Source organism: Chiroxiphia lanceolata, chromosome 4, assembly GCF_009829145.1.
Source record: "Chiroxiphia lanceolata isolate bChiLan1 chromosome 4, bChiLan1.pri, whole genome shotgun sequence".
NCBI classification, from domain to species: Eukaryota; Metazoa; Chordata; class Aves; order Passeriformes; family Pipridae; genus Chiroxiphia; species Chiroxiphia lanceolata.
Window position 1 is genome coordinate 4,250 of NC_045640.1, and position 6,926 is coordinate 11,175.

The 6,926-nt window shown below is 50.6% G+C and overlaps 1 long non-coding RNA gene across 1 annotated transcript; it reads right to left on the reverse strand.

Moving 5' to 3' along the window:
- Positions 1-3,283: 3,283 nt before the first annotated feature.
- On the reverse strand, positions 3,284-6,901 carry LOC116785797. Its single transcript, XR_004356729.1, has 3 exons — positions 6,831-6,901; positions 4,976-5,122; positions 3,284-3,911 (listed from the first exon to the last, which is right to left on the reverse strand). It is a non-coding gene; the product is annotated as an uncharacterized LOC116785797 (long non-coding RNA).
- Positions 6,902-6,926: the final 25 nt, after the last annotated feature.

The window sequence follows — 6,926 nt, forward strand, 5'->3', positions numbered from 1 at the left end:
GCAGCTCCTCTGGGCCAGAGAAAGGCTCCTCTGCTCTTCCATTAAACACAACACCTGGAATTAGTGCCCTGGAAGCCCACTCCGCTCATTCCAGGCACTGGGACTCATCCAGAGGGGCTTTGCCAGCATCAAATGGAAACTACAGCGTGGGCAAATGCACTTCTGGCAGGACTGCCGGGACGCCCCTGGCCAAGGCAACCGGTCTGTGGAAGTCAGACCAGTGACCATCCGGGGGGATTTTCAGCGGGATACTTCCAGGTTTTATTCTCCAGAAACACCAGTTCTTTTTGGCACCACTTGCTTCAGTCTTCCCCTGTTGGAAGAGGTCACTTAGTCTTTTTGGGGGCCAGATTGCCAAAGCCCGGCCAGTCCACTCCCTCCACACCCCCTGGCGCTCAGGGGCCGAGGGGCAGCCCTGCCCCGCTCAGGCCCCAGGGCTCGCCTTCGGGCCGTCTGTCCCGAGGCCGGAGCGATCCTGCCATCAGCCCGTGGCCACGAGTGGCACAGAAAGCCCAGGGCCAACAGCAACTCCAGGCAGCTGCAGGCAGATGTTATCCCTTCCCAGCTTTCAGGGAGTGGGGGGGAAGGTGGCCTTCCCCATCCGGCAGCGGCATCATCCCCACCGCAGAGCCCGCCCCGATCCTGGGCCGCCTTGGAGACAATTCCCCTGTCACAGCCCACCTCCTGCAGAAAAATGTTCGGGTTGAATAAGTTTTTCTTGTCTTTTTAAATTTTTATTTTATCCTTAAATGTCGCTATTATTCTCTTGAAAGCCCGTGGAAGGCGGCCAACCCCCCGCCCCTGGCCGGTCCCCGGCCACTGCCCGGCCCGGCGGCCCCGAGCGCTTCAGGCCCGGCCCGGCCAATGCCTCGCTCTGCGCAGGCGCCGCTTGCGAGCCCGCCCCGAGCGCCGGGCCCTGCCTCACAGTCGCCGCCTGGCGGACACGGCCGGGAGCGGCACTGCAGCCGCGCGCGCCACTGCAGCCGCGCGCCCCCCCCCGCCCTTGGCGAGACCCGCGGCGCCTTTGGCGAGGACGGGCCTTTCTTCCCTAAAACCCGCCCTCGCCTAGGAAAAGCTGAGCAATTCGCAGAGTTGCTGTTTCCACCCCGGCTTCCCAAAGGATTGCTCTCTCCCGGCGGCGGCGGCAGCGGCAGCAGCAGCAGCAACGCTCCCCGTGAAGCCCTGACCGAGGCTGGGAATTGACACACAACAAGCCAAGAGCATGAACTCGGCCCCAAAACACTCCACAACAAACCAATTGACAGTCACCTTTGTCTCATCCCCCCCCCCGCAGGCACAGGCTTTGGGATTCCAAGGCAAACCCCGAGAGGCCCAGAGAGCAACAGCCCCTCAGCCCCACCACGGCCTCCCCCGGGGTCCCCCGGCCGGGAACCGGGCTACCCAGCCCCTGCTGTGCAGCACAGCACGCGGGGGGATGGCTTTTGGGACCCCTCCCTGGCCGCCGCAGAGCAATGCAGGCATCGGGGCCGAGTCCTGCCCGGCCCCCGGGCACTGCAGACAGTTCAGCCCCAGCAGCAGCAGCAGCAGCAGCAGCGGGCTGTTCTGCCTCTTGCTCCCCTCTCATTTGGAACCAAACGGTGAGGAGCAGCCCCGGGCACAATCGGCACCGAGCAGCAAGGCCTGGGCTCGCCAGAGGCCCGGGCCTGCCTACTCCAGGCTCTGGGCTTCCTTCGCTTTCTTCCGCCGCAATTCTCCTGCCCCGGCAAGCGTTAAAAGACAGACTGCCCGGTGAGCCGTGCCCCGAAACAGCCATCAGTTCCAAGGCCAGAAAATCTCAGGGTCACACTTAGAAAGCCTGCCACGAGGCCCCCGGAGAAGCCAAGGGGAGCTGGGATTCCCTGGAGTCCCAGGGAACCGAGGGGAAGGTGGGAAAGGGGCAGAGAGCAAACCCCCCCCAGCTGCTTCTCCCTGCAGCCCCCAGTGCAGGTGCAGTGAACGCACATCACTGTAGGGTTTTTAGAAGAGCTTTAAAATAAATTAAAAAACAATCAGTTTACCGAAAAATCCTTCTGCAGTCCACACTAACAACTCAAATTGCTCACTAAGAGAATTACCTAATTTAGAACAACTGAATCGTAGAACCTCAGTGCAGCTGAGGGATTTCTTGCCCCCGTGCCTCTTGAATCAGGGAAAAGGACTGGGATGCACTGGGAGGGACTGGGGGCAGCGGGGAGGGATGGGGATGGGACTGGGGACACTGGAGAGGGACTGGGGGCACTGGGGGGATTTGGGCTGGGAGTGGGGACACTGGGGTGGGACTGAGATTTTCGCGGGGGGGAGGGACTGGGAACACTGGGATGGGACTGGGGGTCATTGGGGAGGGACTGGGGACCGTGGGACTGGCGGCACTGGGATAGGAGTGAGATGCGCTGGGGAGGGACTGGGCCGGGACTGAGGGCACTGGAGAGGCCCTGGGGGCACTTGGGGGAACTGGGCTGGGCCTGGGATTCTCTGGGGAGGGACTGGAGGCACTGGGATAGGACTGAGAGGCACTGGGGAGGCACTAGGACACACTGGGGCACCACTGGGATGGGACTGAGGTCAGTGGGGAGGGAACTGGGATAGGACTGAGCCAGTAGGGAAGGACAGGGGTGCACTATGGAGGGACTGTAATACAGCAGGGAAGCACTGGGATAGGACTGGGATCACCGGGGAGGGAATTGGGATGGGACTGGGGGCAGTGGGAAGGGACTGCGATGGGACTGGGCGAACTGGGGAAGGACCGGGTTGCACTGCAGGAGGACACTTGGAAGGAATGGGTGCGCTGGCTCGCACTGAGAGAAGTGGGAAGGGACTGGGATGAGAGGGGGGGCACTGGGGTGGGACTGGGAGCACTGGTGGCACTGGGCTAGGACTGGGGGAACTGGGGAGGGAGCAGGGAGGGACTGTGAGGTGACTGGGATGGGAATGGGATGCACAGGGAAAAGGAGCCCAAGGCACTGGGGAGGGACTGGGGGCAGTGGGGAGGGACTGGGATGGGACTGGAGACACTTCAAGGGAGTTGGATTGCAGTGGGTGCGACTGGGGGCACTGGGCTGAGACTGGGGGCACTGGGCTGAGACTGGGGGCACTGGAGAGGGACTGGGGGCACTGGGCTGAGACTGGGGGCACTGGAGAGGGACTGGGGGTAGTGAGGAAGAACTGGGATGGGACTGAAGGCACAGGAGAGGGACTGGGGAGAACTGAGCTGGCACTGGGGGCACTGGACTGGGACTGGGATTCTCAGGGGAGGGACTGGGGGAACTGGGATGGGACAGTTTATTGTTAATAACCCAAGTTCTCATTCTGCATCTAGGGTTATAAGTGGTTAGCAAGTATCAGTGTACTAGAATTAAAGTGCAAAATAGACAACAAGAACTGACCTTTTGGCTCTGAAATAGTCTAATATTTTTTATTTAGCCAAAGCACATTTAAAAGGTCCCCAAAACAGCAAGAGATGGAGAATTTAATCAGTTGCTATGACAATACATTCAAAATGCACATCTACTTTCTAATGTCAACTTGTCTCTCATTACACTTCTGGCCATTTGTTCTGCTTGCATTAAATCAGTTATCTAAAAATACCTTTAATTAAGACTATTACCAGCCAGAATCCTACATCCTCTAATGAAAATTCTCCCTCTTTTTCATAGGCAAGACAGTCTCAACTACTGACTTCCAAATGGAAGACCTTTCCCAACACAGCCTTGCATTTGCTCATTAATACAGTAAATATGCAGACAGCTCTCCAAAGGATTTTAAGCATTAAGGCTAGGCACTGTGCCAATATATATCAATATTTATACTTTCCCTGCACTTAAGTACAAGCTGCCTTTTACTCTGTAATCCTCTTCATATGACCTGCTCTCCATCCAGCGCTCCAACAGTCCTGACAGGCAGATAAATATGACCTGATCAGCAAATAAGGAACAAGAAGTATGTTAGTTCTGTATATGGGACCACTACAATCCCTTTTGAAATTCTGTATATTGTTCCACATAGGACACTTACAACATTTTTGGTTTGGCTCTGTTATCATTATCTACATGAATGGAATCATTTCGTTCCTGGAATATCCACACAGCCAAGAAGGTTTGCTTTTTCTTTAGTAAAAGCTGATGACAAACACAATCAGCTGAAACCTTTAGCACAGACTACGGGATCATTAACAGCCTCCAATGTATAGTGCTGTCAGAGAAACAATTTGTCCTCTCAAAACCTGGTTGAGTGGAAGAACAATCTTCTTCTTGCACAAGCAAATGTAAAGGGGTTTTTTTCATTTATTTGTTTTTGAGATTCTTTCCCTTCTTCCTACGTAGTACATTGCCCAACTGTACCCGACACTTTCAGAACAAGGAAAATTACCTCAGGTGGGAAATGCTGCAGCAAAGAACACTGCCTCCTACCAGCCAATCTTAGCTTTCATCTTGTGATTAATCACAGTTCAATATTAAATTATTCAGGCTGCCATTCAGTGTGACAAGCTGCTAAAGTTATTGTATGTTCAAATCAGCAAATCCTCAACACAGGTCATCAACAGATTACAGTTGCAAAGGGCAGTGCAAAGCCCCTTTACAGAAGGACAGAATGGGGGGGGTTGGACAATACCTCTGGAGATCATCTAGTCCAATCTCTGCTGCTCAAAAAGCAGCATTAGGTAGAATGGGTTGCTCACGACTTTGCCTGAGCAAAAGTGTTTTAAGCATCTCCAAGGATGGAGACTCCACAATTTCTCTGGACCATCTGTTACAGTGCAGAATTAGTAAAATTAAAGCATTTTTTTCTCTTCTGTTTAAACATAGTTTCCTGTATCTCACCTTGTGTCTGTTGTCTCTTGTCCTTTCCCCAGTGAACAGTCTGCTGCTCGCCTTCCTTACACCCTCCTACCAGGCATTCATACACATCAAAATATTCTCCTTGAACTTGCTCTTCTCCAGGCTTTTAGGAGAGGTAATAAAAAAAGGAAGACCTTTACCTTCAGTGAACTGTAAAATTCATCCAACACTAAACTCATAGAACGAGTCAGGTTACTGACATAGGAGGTCTCTTGATTCAGGGCATCCTGAAAAGTCTCGAAGTCCTGCATCCATTCCACTGCAAAACTGTGGTCAATTATGTCAGTCTGGAAGGAGAAGGGAAAATACTCAGAAGTAATAATCTTACCCTTAGGCTGTTAAGTGGACAAATTAAAAAAATCCATGTTAAATTTTTTTTTAAATGTTGATCTTTTAAAAATATTCAGCCCTGGTCTGAAGTTTTGCAAGTTCACTTTTTATCAAATCAACTATGTGAGTACAGGAAGAGAAGACAAACAACCACTTCTCCAGGTTTAGGAAGGCAACAGTTGTTTAAGGAAACAATTGCAACTCTAAAGCCTCCTATGGTTTTACTGGAAAGGGGCATCCAAAAATTGCACAGTGCACAATGAAGTTTAAGGTGTAAACAGTAGATCATACGATTGAGGCCAGACAAGAACAACCCTCGTTGAAGATCCCCAGACCAGATTCCTGATTGCCTGGGGCTGGGGGAGCCCCTTCCACGCTGGGTAACAGCCCCTGGGATCTTTATGAAAGGGAGCTGTGTTCTGGCCCAAAGAAGTGATGATCTAAACTCACTGCAAGACAACTGCCACAAACAGGTGAGATGGTTCCACAATTTTACATGGATTCATATAAAAACAGTGTATTACAGAGCTTCATACACATCTTGCCACGTGCATATCCACTCTTCACACAATATGAGGTGCCTAAAACTCTGAGAGATTTCATTCCTCTCACCAGTGGGAAGGAGGATTACCCAGCATTACTCAAGAGATTTGAGACAGAACTGAATCCACCAAGGGTCAAAGCCTGACTGCTTAGAGTTACCTTGATTAAATTCTGTAAATAAAATTAAATCACTTCCACAAATTACTTTTTTCCCTCTCCAAATCTTAAAATTCTTTACGTCTATGGGTTTGTCGCTGCACATATATCCCAGTTCCCTGGGATTCTTTCATTCTTATCAAGAGTCAATTTAAAAAATTAAATTTAATTAAATTTTGTTAAAAATTCTTCCAATGCTATTGGCTCTACTTTTTAGCAAAAGGTAAACATGAGATCAAAATGAAGTTCAAAGTTACGAACCCTAAGCCTCAGGCCTACCTTTCCTTACACACACAGTGTCACTTCTTTTAGTCTTTCAAAAAGTGTATTTTCTTAAGGGAGACTTATTTTCCTACCTCATGCTTTTTTCTACAGAAATAAAAAGCTAGAAAGCTTATTCTAATATCACTGTCTAGAGTCAGAAAGAAAACAGTGTACAAAAAGTTGCTCGGTAAGCAAGCAGATACCAAAGATATGCATGGTTTGGGTCACTGGGCAGATGGGTGGAGTGGGAGCACAGCAGACACGAATCCTACTGGGCTGCTGGGAGGGAAAATATCCCAGCCAAAGCCTGGCATATGTGTGTGCACACACAAAGCTTGCTGAGCTGGGGATGCAAACACAAAGGGTGCCTGTGGAGAGCAGTTACTCACACCAAAAATCGAACGGGATTCTTTTAATATCTGAAATTATCATGTTTAAAGATATAGCTGGTACAAGGATTGAGAGGTTTTTTGAAAACCTTTTACCAACATTTACCACGAATTATGACAGCTCTAGCTGTGTTGATGGTTCCACAGGTATTTAGTCTCTGGTATGACACGAAAGACAACAGATCAATTCCTGTATGAAGAAGAAGACAATAAATCAAGAGCTCCATGCTAGGCTGAACTCCAAACAAATCTTGAAGAATCTCTTAAAAGTATCCACAACATTGAAAAACAGAATAGAATACTCTGTATTTACAAGAAGGAGCTTAAACTAGCGTACCTTGACTCATCCCCGATACCCGGTTTCCAAGCAATGGCTCCGGTTCCCTCACGTGCCGCTCCCGCCGCTCCC